General features: G+C 45.6%; 1 long non-coding RNA gene across 1 annotated transcript; it reads right to left on the bottom strand.

Annotated features, from left to right (window-relative positions):
- Window positions 1–2,336: 2,336 nt before the first annotated feature.
- LOC118173553 lies at window positions 2,337–11,553 on the bottom strand. Its single transcript, XR_004754280.1, has 2 exons — window positions 11,479–11,553; window positions 2,337–3,076 (listed from the first exon to the last, which is right to left on the bottom strand). It is a non-coding gene; the product is annotated as an uncharacterized LOC118173553 (long non-coding RNA).
- Between the last annotated feature and the right edge of the window lie 1,079 nt (window positions 11,554–12,632).

Raw genomic sequence — 12,632 nt, 5'->3', positions numbered from 1 at the left:
CCTTGACAGCTTCTATATTTGTCTCAGGCTGCCTGCTTTCCATGCAGCATCGCCACCCCCACAAGCCCCTCAGCTCTAGGTAGAGCTGAAGGTCTAACTAATTCCTCAAAGCAGGAGCAGGAGAGCAGGAGACAACCCAGTGCAGCTGGGGCTGGCGGAGGTGTGAGGAAGGCTTGCTGCATGCTCGGGGTGCTCTCAGTTCAGGAGCAGAACTAAAATACGCAGGAAGGCAGCCACAAAGTCTTTTTTGATCACTTACCCAAAAAAGACAGCTTGTATGTGGAGAGGGATCACGGAAATGGGAAACCATTTTCAGAATCCGAGCCGGGTTATCAGAACACTTATCTATATTTATGTGTAGGGGGGAGAGGAAGACAGAATTTATGGCTGGAACACTTCTCTGAAGCTCTGCTCTGCCGCTGTTCCCCCCAGATAGCACTGGCATATGTCGTGGTGCTCTGCGTTAACATTAACCCCAGAAATTAACTGATGACAGCTCTTTCTAGCGCACTCGATATTCTTTATTCCTTGGTTACACTTCTTTCTTCACTTTATCCCATTGAGGCCTGGGGACGCTGATAGTGCTGAAAGTCACTTGACCTTCTCTGTCCTCAAAGTGATCTGTCTACATCTGGACACTCTCTTTTTTACACACTGGCCACTTTTACTCATATAACTGATTTCTTAAATACATCAGAATTTACACAAATACAGATTTATTTCCCTAAGCTTTGGGTTTCTTCTCAATTTATTTTCTCTCCTGGGAACTGTAAATCTGCTTTTACTGGCCAACCCCCTACTTTCAGGTTACTGGCTTTGTAGACACATCTCTTGATGAACTAAGCTATGAACTAAGCTATGAACTAAACTATTTCTAAATTTTGTTAAATGTGCTAAAATTGAATAAAATGTCATTCCACTTCTGTGAACGTTGTGGCCTTTTTAAGAAATGGAAAGTGTACTTTCCGTATAACCACGCAAAGAAACTGTCGTTTTCTACAGTTTCAGAGTTGAAGGGGTAGAAAAACTACCAGGATGACTGCTGAATAAATGACTGTACAAATACAGCAGCTCAAGCGTGCAACATACTCAACTTTCATTTTCTCCCGATATGTGATAGGTGGATTTCCATTTATATCCCTTTACTATCTGGACTGCCCATAAAATTTTCAGAGAATTACCCATATTCAGTTTGTGCTTATTTCTATATAACAGGGGCACAAGGTTTTCTGAGAATATTACCATATTTCTTCCCTTGCAAGACTTAAAGACCTCCGACTGGTTCTCATTTGGAGGACTGGGGCCTAAGCATTTCAAACTCTTTTGGCTAACAGATAAATCCGACAGCAACAACAACAACTACAAAAGAACTCTAAAAATTAAAAAAACAAAACAAAACAAAACACCTCCACAGTAGATGGTATGACTGAAGGTTTGCTAGACATCTTGGGGACCCAGACCATTTCCCAAAGCCAGTGAACGCATCGTGGTTCTTCCCGTGTTCACCCTGACCACCGTAACTCTTTTTCAGTAATGCAAATGCACCATTTCTAGCAAAAGGACTTACTGCGGTAGTGGCTATTTACAGCCAGGAGAATATATTTGGCATCTTTCTTCTACGCTCTCTGGTTTCCTACCATTCCAATGAATCCTCGTTAAAAAAAAAAAAGTATCTTTCTTTCATAACTCCCTCTCCAAAAATATACTCGAGGCTTTCAGTAACACAACTGAAAGCTAACAGAAAGTGAGTGCATCAGCTAACCTGCAGTTGTGTAAGGTAAGTTTATGTATTGGCTTGCTAAATAATAAAGTAAAATAAATTAGTTCCTATCAAATGTTTCCTGAATGCATTCCAGCAGGAGCTTATTGTTATTTATTCATCTGTTGGATTGCATCTGTAAAAGCCAAAGCTGTTTCAGGAGCGTATGTGACTGGAATAGTCTAAATGGAGGAGCCAGGACTCGGGAATGAAGCCAGCAGGTCGTTAATTAAGTGGCTGTACAGTTTGCAGTCAGCCTGGTGTATTGTGGAAACCGCCTAAAATCAGTTACTGCCTTCTTGCAGCTGCAGAGGTGTCACCAGGGTGTTTTGGGCAGGAACCTGAAGCGGTGGATGAGGAGAGGCAGATGCACACCCATCACGCTGGAGCTGCAGCACAAGGTGTCAGCTTTCTGCTTCTCCCTTGGCATGGCTTAATTTTCCTGTGAGGTATATGATGTTCTTTGCATCCGATATGGTGCCAAGTCTGCACTTCCAGCCATATCTATCTGCCTGCGTTTGAATGGCCCCCATTGCAGAAATAGCTGAGATGGAGCTGTGGAAGAGGATGACATAGCAGCTGTGCTTTAAGAGAGAAACCATTAGAGATCCTCCAGGTCTTATTTCATGATGTTGCTTTTCTGCCCCCTCTCAAAAAGCCTCGTGTAATGTAGTCAAGAGAAATGTGCCTGGCTAGCACAACGGGCTTTTTCTGTGTCACTGCTCTTGTAACCTTTCTGATTACACTTTTAAAGTGTGGCTCATAACATTTCATAACAATGGCAATAGAAGTGTGTATTTAAATTACACTTTAAATATAATTAGAAATATGTACAGTTACTTAGCCAAATTCTGAAAATGATGAAGTAGAAAATTCACAGGAGATCAGCAGCTGCTCAAACAAATGAAAAGGATTTTCTTTTATTTACCCTGGAACAATAAGCATGGATACATCTGGTCCTCCACGAGGACTTTGCTTCTTACACAATTTCCAGCTGGAATGACCGAGAGTCAACGTGATCTACCGACCTTCCTCAAGGTCTCCGATGATGCCACCGAAAACAGAACAAAGCATCCTAGCTGGATGCCTTTCATGCTAATCCCTGAATCAATACATTTCCAAGATCATTATTGGGCTTTCATGTGCTGCCAGAAGATTGTGGTCCAGCAGTTCTCTCCTTCTCTGTGTTGTTTATCCTTTGGAATACTCTAGATCATAAATCATTTTAACCATCATCACATATTGTGCTCCCCTTGTCTAATAACCAAGAATGTGGGAAAACTTTTCTTTATAGCTTCCTGAATAGGGAATAGAAAGCTGTATAGTAGACAAAGATGGAAGCTAAAGCCCTTTTGAGAGCTCCACGTGGAGGCAACCTGCTTGGAGGATGCTGCCCTGGCCTTGCCTCCTGCAGCATTCCTGTCAGGAACAGCAAGGCCGCTCTGGTTGCCTAACACACAGGCACCCAGATGATAACTTCCCATAGCTGAAATATTTATTTATTTATTTATTTAAAAGAAAACAGTGATGTGCTAAGACTTCAATGTCTTCACAGGAAAGGAGCGTGATGCAAATCTCCATCCGTTCCCAGAATGGGCAAAGAAGGCCCGAACCTGCACCGCCCCGTCCAGGTGCTGGCTCTTGGCAAAAACCCATGGGAGGTAAAATCCCATCGTCTAGTGGGACATGGTGGAAAACAAGCTGCCTGTTATTGTGAGCGAGAACAAAGCGCGGGAGAGCAGCAGGCACCTTTGTCTTCTCATTAACACCGATGGCTAAAGCTCTTTAGGGAAGGGACTTTCCCACTGTGTGTTTGCACAGAGGGAGCTGATCTGATGAGGGCAGCTGAATGCTGTGGTATAAATAATGAATTACACAATAAACGCTACAAGACTGGTTCAGTTGAGGAAGAAAAATAAACACAGCAAACAAAGAAATTCGTCATATTAGTTAGAAATCCCATGGCAAGACCCAGCAGAGATTCTTGCCAACTTCCTCCAAGAGCCCAGACTGCATTATTCCATAAGTATAAAAAGTACTTCTACTTACCAAACTTTGCTGTGTCTCACATCCACCCAAAGGGCAGAATGAGCGTAGATTTCCTTTTCTATCTGTACTCTCAGTTTCTAATATAAGCGTGACCTTTAAAAGAACCAGCTTTGCATATTCTTTCCCAGTGGCAGTGAAGAGTTACTACTTGATCTCTCCTCTAGCAAGAAAAAAAATTAACAAAATATTTATTTCAACAGTGTTGTATATTAGCCAGCCAGGGAACCTTGTGATGTGCAGGGAAAACATTTGTGTAATAAACCATGGTAAGGGCTGTGAATACCGGTGCTGCAGAGCTCTGGGCTCAGAGCCACTCTCGTGGCTGCGTTCAGGTGTTGCTATTGATCTAATCTGTAGCGAGATGATCACAGGAGACACTCCTTACATTATTTATCTTGGATTTGGGGTTGGACGGGGATTTTTTTGTTGTTTTCTCCTTTATTCATTTCTGTTATTAATATTACACGCTGTTAACAAATTCCGCAGACAAACGACTCTCACCTCTCGTGACACATTGTTAATCACAAGCGATGAAGGATTCTGCATTCCTCACCACTCGAGCTGTGTGACCAACCCCAGCTTGTGATGTACCCGCAGCGTAACACAGGGATTAGCCCCAGTGGCACGCAGGCAAGGAGGGCATGCAACACGTGGGGCAGGCAGTGACACAGGCCGGGGCATCACGATTCCCACACAGCTCCGAGGAGAGCAGATCCATGAGAGCTGGCTCCGAGCCAGCAGATCCATGTTCTGCAGGTACACAGTGAAGCCAGAGCTAAGGAAGAGAAGAGAGATGCCAGCTCTCCAAAAGATTGATATCTGACAGGGAAAACCCAAGGCGCAGCTAAAACCGATCTGACATCCTGATGCCCTGCCTTGCACAGATACATCAGTCTGCACATGGGTTCATTTCACTCCCAGATTTCTCTTGCTGGCCCTGTTATTTGGGTCTGGCATTCCTGCCCCCCACTCTGATTAACTCAGTTCAGGCCCTCTTAAGCAAGATTTTGATGGCAGTTGCAGTCATAGATGCGGGGAATAAACAGACCAACTCTCAGTGGCTAATAGTTTTTGTCTGTTTTCTGAACAAGCATTTCTCACTGGGACTTCTCATGGAAGCAATAAAATCCCCAAGAAGATTCTGAGGGACAGAAGATGAAGGCCAGGCTTCGAGGAGGGCACTTCTGGCCAGGTTCCTGAGCCAGCAAGCAGCCCCAGGCCCTGCTCCATGGGATGGCAGCTTTGTGTTCCAGCCTGCTCCCTGGTGAAAGGGGCACGGAGCACAAATGAGATGCACAATGGAGTTTCTGCAGCTTAATGACTTATCACATTCATTTTTGCTACTTGGAGGAGACCCATATCATTAGACATGTACAGCATTGAGCTTAACGTGACCCAGGACATAGTGGTCAATCAGCAAGACAAGCTGTATGGGGGGGAAAGGAGTTTCCTGCCTTTGTTTCTTTTCTTTCCTTTTTTTTTTTTTTTTTTTTTTCCCATGCTGATTTCCTCCTTTTTCCAACCCCAAAGTTGCTCAGCACCAAATACCTGTTTGCTCTTTGCGGAAGGTTCTAACACGTACCTGCATGCCATATGACCTCCCTTGCACACACATACTTCAAAAATGTCAAACTCATCTCCAAGGGGTGTCAGAAATAGTTATCATTGCAGCCTGAGCTCTTGAGATTGTGAATGGTAATGCTGAACCATCCAAACAGGAGATGTCATCCTGTCACCATGAATGACAGATGATTATGGCTCTTTCTAGATGCCTGTAATTAACATGGCTTTCTACCTTTGACGTGAACATCCAGAAGCCCAGTAGATGGGGAAATCATTTGGAAGCTTTGGCTTTCTTTTCCTCTCCTGCTTCTCTACCCTACGGGTCTTCAAATAAACTGAAGAAATCAGCAGTGGGTCACTAAAAAGCTTCTTAGAAGGGAAGCTGAGATTCAGAGCACCAAAAAACTACATGGATAAATATCACAGCTGAGGCTGGACCCAGGCATTGGACACGCACAGTTCTTCCCCTTCAGTGTTCAAACATGAATAATGCGGGGAACGGTGCCTGGGAGTAACATTGCTATCTTGAAAATCAGGATTGACTACTACCAATCTCTTTCTTTGGCCTATGCCTCCTAATATCCTCTGCCATTACTGTCTTCTATCACCCTTTTGCATCTATCTGTTAACATTTTTGCTCCTGACCTATGACAACAGGCTTTGTCAGGGCAATACAATTTAATATGCGGTGGATGCACGATGTCAGCAGCAGGCTTAGGTATCTGAAGAGCCTGGTGAAGAATAATAACTCCCTGCTACGTATCCTGGATTGCTGTTTAACTACATGACGCTGAACATCAATCAAAGAAGGATTAGATGCTCCTGGTAATAGATAAACAGCAAAATGAACAAGATCATCTAAGCTCTTCAAACAAAATCATATATTTTTAGTCTATGGAAATCCAAACCAGGACTCAGCAAGAGAACAGGAAAAAGCAAAACAAAGATTATTGAAAGCTTATGTTTAAACAGTTTCAGCCCAAATATTTACTGATGGCACACAAAAAAAAAATAATGATCGTATGTTTTGCAAGGAAGAGCCGGACCCTTTAATTGCATAGGAAGGCAGGCTCAGAGAATGAAAAGAATAAATACACAAACCCCCTGCAGAATTCACTGCAAAGCCTGTACATTTGTTTACATTCCCATTTCTCTTTAACCTACATTCCCCCTGACAAAGGCGTTGTTTTGGGTAATAATCCTTTTCATATGGGCCAAATCTACAAGAAACTATTTGCAATTCATTTAAAATATGGATTTTGGAATCTACTGTAAATCCCTTTTGCTAAGATAAAAAAGCACAAAGAAGAAATAACATGCTGTTTAATCTTTGGGCTCATCAAGTCCTGGAAGATTATTTTGACAGTTAATTTGATGAATTTAACTGAGCTTCCAGTCTGTGCTGCTCGAAGAAAGCCATCATTTATGACTTGCTGTTGTGTAGGAACATCCCAGATAGCTGCAGTGTCTTTTGAAGAAATATTTTCAAGGGGAAAGAGCATATATTAACGTTTCCCTGCTGTTTGAGCTCAACACTTCCAGAGTCCTCACCGCATCCTGGATATCTTTTCCATGGCTGTTCCTCAGCCAGTGGATGGGCAGAGGGAAAGCAAAGGGTCTCTGCAAAGTGTGTGGGGGCTCCTCCCAGCTGTGCCCCTTGCAGCCCATAGTGTAGAAATGGCTTCATTCCCATATGCCCCCCAAAGGCTGATGCATCCCTGCGGACTGGTACACAGAAATGCGTGGCCATGGGATGCTTGTGGAGGACTGGGAGGTCACCACGAGTGCAGTGGCATCAGCCTCCCCCAAAACCACCTTCCTTACCTTGGGGGCAGATTTTCTAAGGTGAATATTGCAGTACAAGTCTCCATTGCTCACTGCTGGAGCTGGCAGAGGCTTCCAGGCGCTGAGTGCTCCTGCAGCATATCGGCAAGTCAAAAATACAAGGGATGCTGTTGTGCCTTATGTACAAATAACAAAAAGTAGGTCAGATCCCACAAATGCAAACAGACAGGGGGGAAGGCGCTTGCGGTTCTTTATGCTCATCTTTGGGAACAGCTTCGTAATGAGGACCAAAAGCCCTCAAAGGACAGCACCCAGGCAGGGTTGCTCAGAGCGGTTCCCTGCTGGATGCTCACAGCTGGACACTGCTTGTGACCAGCTCAGCACCTGTGCACATAGAGGCTGCTCTGGGGGGGGGGACCCCCTGCCACACTGGTATGATAGACTCCAGAAATAAATGCCACAGGGCTGTGGGAGCTGGGGTCAGATCCTTTGCCTGGTGTAGCAGAGTTTGTCGCTGTCGGGCGATGCTCTCTGCAGGGAGGACTCTGCTGGCTGAACAGCCCTCTTCAGGAGGAACACGAGGCATTTCTGAGCATGCATAAGCAAGGCAGGCTCATTACCATTTCTAAAATCCAGCTGATGAAGCCTCTCTTGGCTCTGTCACCTCCAGCCTGAGGACTGATGAAAACAGGGAATTTCCATGTGATTTAACATGTTTTGGGCCGTGCCTGGCGCAGCTGCTGGGAGGGGATGGCGTGGCACCAGCCCAGCCCCTAGGAGCCCCTGTGTCCCCCCTCATACTGCAGGGGGAGCCTCACCCAGTTGCCATTTATACCACAAGAAGTGCTGTTTGGGACAAACTTGCCCCACAGCCCCTGGGTACAGGGAGTGGTGCCCAGGCAAGCGAGGATGTGCAGGACAGGAGGACGACAGCAGCTGCCTCCTGCCTCCACCACTTCACCAACCAGCCTCTGCCTCGTTTTCTCCATTCACAGATGAGGCAGAGGAGATGCAGGGAGTCAGGGGTAATGTGGAGAAGTGGCTGGCAGAACCAGGGTCATTCTCGTATAGCCCAGTCAAGCAGTTGGTTTTGGCCAACAACCCATATTTTTAACTGGGTTCTTTCTCTTCAGAATGCATGACTACAGGAAATAAGCCAGCAGTTTTCCTAAGCAAGGATAAAACCTCTTCCAGTGCAATGAGTTGCATTGAGCTAGGACAAGAAAGAAGAGCCAAGTCACCAGGTGTTAATCATGTCCAAGATTAATCTACAACATGGTTCTTCCATCTCAAAACCTCCAAATGGTTTTTGTGCCAGACTTGCACCTCCTATCCCCAAATCCCAGCAAAGCTTGAAGCACACCCAGCTGCAGTTTGCAGGAACAGCTGCAGACATGGAGGCTCCCAGGAGCGCGCTTCACACGTGCAGGCTTTTCTCCAAACCCTGCAGTGTCAAACAGCTGGCACGAGAAACCGCGGTATGCAAGCAAGCTTCACAGCAGCGATTCAGCCTGGCTGCAGATTGCCTCGCTGTGAATATCCGCATTTATCAGCACGGCTGCAAATCAGCAATGGCAACAAGAGAAGCTGAAATTTCTAGAAGGAAGCAAGGAGACTTTCTCCAGGGTCTGATTTCGGGTGATGCATCAGTGAGGTTTGGGTTGCCCTGCCTGAGCTGTGCCCGCACACCACAAACACTTTCCTGCTTTTTAGGGCTGCAGAAGGAACGTCTGAGCGCCCACAGCTGTGCCTGTGCGCTACAGAGTCTGGGAACACAAAGTCCCTGTAGTTCCTCAAATAAGTGTGGGAGTCACCTGGAAACCCACACACTGAGGTTTTGCAGGTGGTGTACATGGACGAACCCTTTGGCTTTACAAGGTCAGAATCTGTCCTTCGAGTTTCTGATTGAGGACTACTCAACATACCACCAAAAGGCAACTGCAGGACTGTCATTCAGCAGCTGGCCCAGGTTTATTTTGGTTTTGCATCGCTGGACTGTAAGGAAGGCTGTGAAACCGGCTGGCTACGTGTCATCTGCTGTAAATTATATCTTCCCCACCAGCATCAGCCAAGCCACTCAAGGTATTTCTAATCAGAGATTTAGTATATTCTTACCATGATTGAAGTATACAGTATTAAAAAAATAACTGCATTTTTTCATTATTTTTTATGACTTAACTACAATTGCCAAGTGCCTGTGTGCAGCTTGACTATTATAAGACTGCATTAGCAAATGGGAGCTCATTTGCTGCAGTTGACTCACTCTGGGCCTGACCTAAGCCCACTAAAATATCTTTCTGCTGTCTTGAGATTATTTTGGATGAGGCTCTGGTGATACAAAGCACACTCGGAACAAGGAGGTGTTGCCTAGCTGAGGAAAAATCCTTCCTAGCAAGTGTGCAGATGAGCTGAAGTCATGCCTGGTACCACTCTGATGATGCCCGAAGGAAAGCGCCAGGACAGGACGGAGCCTTTTCAGCTTTGACCTTCATGTGCGTGTCCTTGGGAAGCACCAAATTAGTTAATCACAGGAGCAGCAAGAAAAATTTCTCATTATAAATATTCACAGGATCGCATGCCATCCAGCGAATCCTGTCTAAATGAAGGAAAATAAATTAGGAGAGGATGCTGGCCCGCTGATTAAAACTTAGCCCCCGCTCCCTGTGATGGGCTGACATTTGCCAGCTCCTCAGAAGCCGCAGTCACATAGGCAGCCCCTCCGGCTGCTGGTGACATTAAAGGATGAAGCTTCTCGTTTTTAGCAGCAGCAGGTATGATGGCACTGATGTTCCCGGCTGTTAGCTGCACAGGGAGCAGCCCCATCCCCAGGACAAGCTCTGGTGTCCTCCTCACCACTGCAGGAGGCAGGAGCACAAAGTGCCTTGCTCCCCTTTGGTACGTGCCTGTGAGCTTTTCTTCCTAAAAGCAAACCTGTTGGCAATTGTATAGCTAGATCCCCATTTGCTTCAGAGAGAGAAGAAAATAAAACATGAGGAAAAGAAATGCCCCTTGCAATGCTTACTGAGCCCTGATTAATTTTTCATTTACAATTATTTTCTGTGCAGCACTGGAGAGTTCAGGTGGTAACATTAAAAATTCCCTGTGCCCTCAGCTTTCCCTAATTAAAATTGACAACCCTCATTTTGAACCACAAACATAATTACCCGGTCCTCCTCACTGACTTGATAGCTGAGATTGTTTGTTGATAATTTATGAGCACCAGGGAAGATGAATAACAAAGCCGAGGCTCTCAGAAACCTCTCAGCTCCTGCCTTTGAAGTTCCAAACGTGCCAGCACAGAGGAACCTGCGCGGAGGCTGCGCAGAGGTGTCCCTTCCCAAGGCAGCGCCGTCACCGCCACGGTGACACCCGCGGGACTCCTGGTCCCGCTCTGAGTGTTGGGAGCGATCGGTCAGAATTGCTTTTCTGAAGGGTTTACAGAAACATTAAGGCACCTACTCAACCCCAAGTGCTAGTATGAAAGCCACCCTGGGGATGCCCAGCTTGCTTTATGGCCCTGTGCAACACATGCCAAGTGACTCTGCCCAAGAACAGCTAGAAAAATAGTTTCCCCATACAGAACAAACTAGATTTTCCCCAGGTTTTCCCACATTTCCTTATCTTAAAAAATAAAAAAAAAAAAAAGGAAACATGTGGAGGAAAGCACCCATCACACAGGTCACCCAGGCTGGGTTCAGACCAAATCCTGGGTTCCTGCATGGGGACGTGGGCACAGCCATGGCCCAAGCAATGCGGCTGTCACTGCTGGAGCTGCAGGCAGAAGGGTTAAGAGGCCAGCAGACGTGAGCAGCACCCATGTGCCAGCCAAACTGCTTTGTACATCAGGTGAGGGCAGGGGAAGCAGTAAAGAGATGCATTTAAATGACTGCTTGCTGTTGTGTTTAATTAGGGAAAGCTTTTCCTGGCCCTGTTCTCAGAGGGGGATTTCTAGGGTGCAAAACTGAAATGCTACTTAGATCAGAGTGGAAAAGGCCTTCCTCCAAGAAAAATTGCCCCCCATGTTTAAAGACAGTGAGAACATGGGATTGTTTTGTCTATCAGTTCTTGCACAACCTGACCCACTGCCAGGAATGTGGAGGCTGGAGAGAAGAGAAAGATGGGGAAGAGACTGAAGCACAGAAGGAGGATTATTAGAAATTCATGTACAAATGAAACACCATGCTGAGAGCTAGGCAACATCACTGAGCAACACAGAGTGCAAACAGACAGAGCAAAGCTATGCTATTCCCTTTAAGGTCAAAGCTTTCTATAAATTCACAGCAAAAGCAACTCAAGTGCACTCTGTTCTCCCCTTGACTTACCAAGACCAAAGGCTGGTGTGTATCCACATCTTTAAAGAAACCATAACTCTCTACATGGCCATACACATCTATCTGCAAAGGGCAAAAGAATCCAACATGAATGATTTTGTTCCTTCTGCTGCATGAAATTTTCCATGCACAAATCACTGAATGTGTACCTGCTCATTGCTCCTCTCTGAACTGCAAGTAGCGTGCAGAGTGCCACTGCTATAAAAGAGCATTGCCATTTTATTGGCAATTCTCCCTGCTAAATTGCAGGAATTAATAAATGAATGCCTATCCAGTTAATTAAGAGTCCCCTCCCCAGAGCTGGCCCAAGATGATCACCATGATGTTAGATTGGATTCAGTACCAGCCTTTTTCATTTAAGCTGCGTCCAAAGCTGCACATGCACAGACCCCAAATTTGGGGGCTTTATAATGAAATGAACTTAAGACGACAGATTTAATGGGGGAAAATCAAAGTGGCTCATTCTGGAAGTGTTAAAATAGTGTTTTGACTTTCAGGAGAAATTTTTATATGAGCAGCTTGGTGAAGCCAAGAGGAATTCATGAAACATTTGGATTTTGGCAAATTACTGGAAACACTTCAGCTTAACACACAGCCAGCTCTGCCTCCAGCTGGTACGGGGGGGTTTCCTCTTACTTCAGGTTGTTCCCAACTTGTTTCCCTTCCACTGTTTTCCCTCACATTACTGTTAGCTCATCAATAACCTCCATGAAAAATGACAAACCACTGAAGAACAATTAATATCTATCCATTTCCTCTGGCATTAACAAAACGCTTCATTTACAAGCCAGCTCTGTGTGCTGTAACCCAGACACGTGCCACAATCGCACCCATGTGTCACCAACCCAATGCTCAGAGCACGTGGGGACAGCGCCAGCCCCCAAGGGCCAAATCCTGAGCCAGGAGGGGAACCTCAGCCCCCCGGAAAGGAAATTAGGGTAGCTCAGCATCAGAAGGTGCAGAGTTACAAGGTGGGCACGAAGGGGACCTAGGGGTGTCAGAAAGGAGGGCTTTCTTTGGGATAACAGACATGCATTCAATTAAAGAGTACACAGCCAGTCCTTGTGTGCACAGCTGCTGGCACCAGCTCTTATCACAGGTTTGCCATCAGCACAAAATTAGCTTTTAAGAACTTCTCATTAAGA

Source organism: Oxyura jamaicensis, chromosome 13, assembly GCF_011077185.1.
Source record: "Oxyura jamaicensis isolate SHBP4307 breed ruddy duck chromosome 13, BPBGC_Ojam_1.0, whole genome shotgun sequence".
In the NCBI taxonomy this organism is placed as follows: Eukaryota; Metazoa; Chordata; class Aves; order Anseriformes; family Anatidae; genus Oxyura; species Oxyura jamaicensis.
Note: the sequence above shows the minus strand (reverse complement) of the source record. Positions and strands in the feature narration are given on the sequence as shown.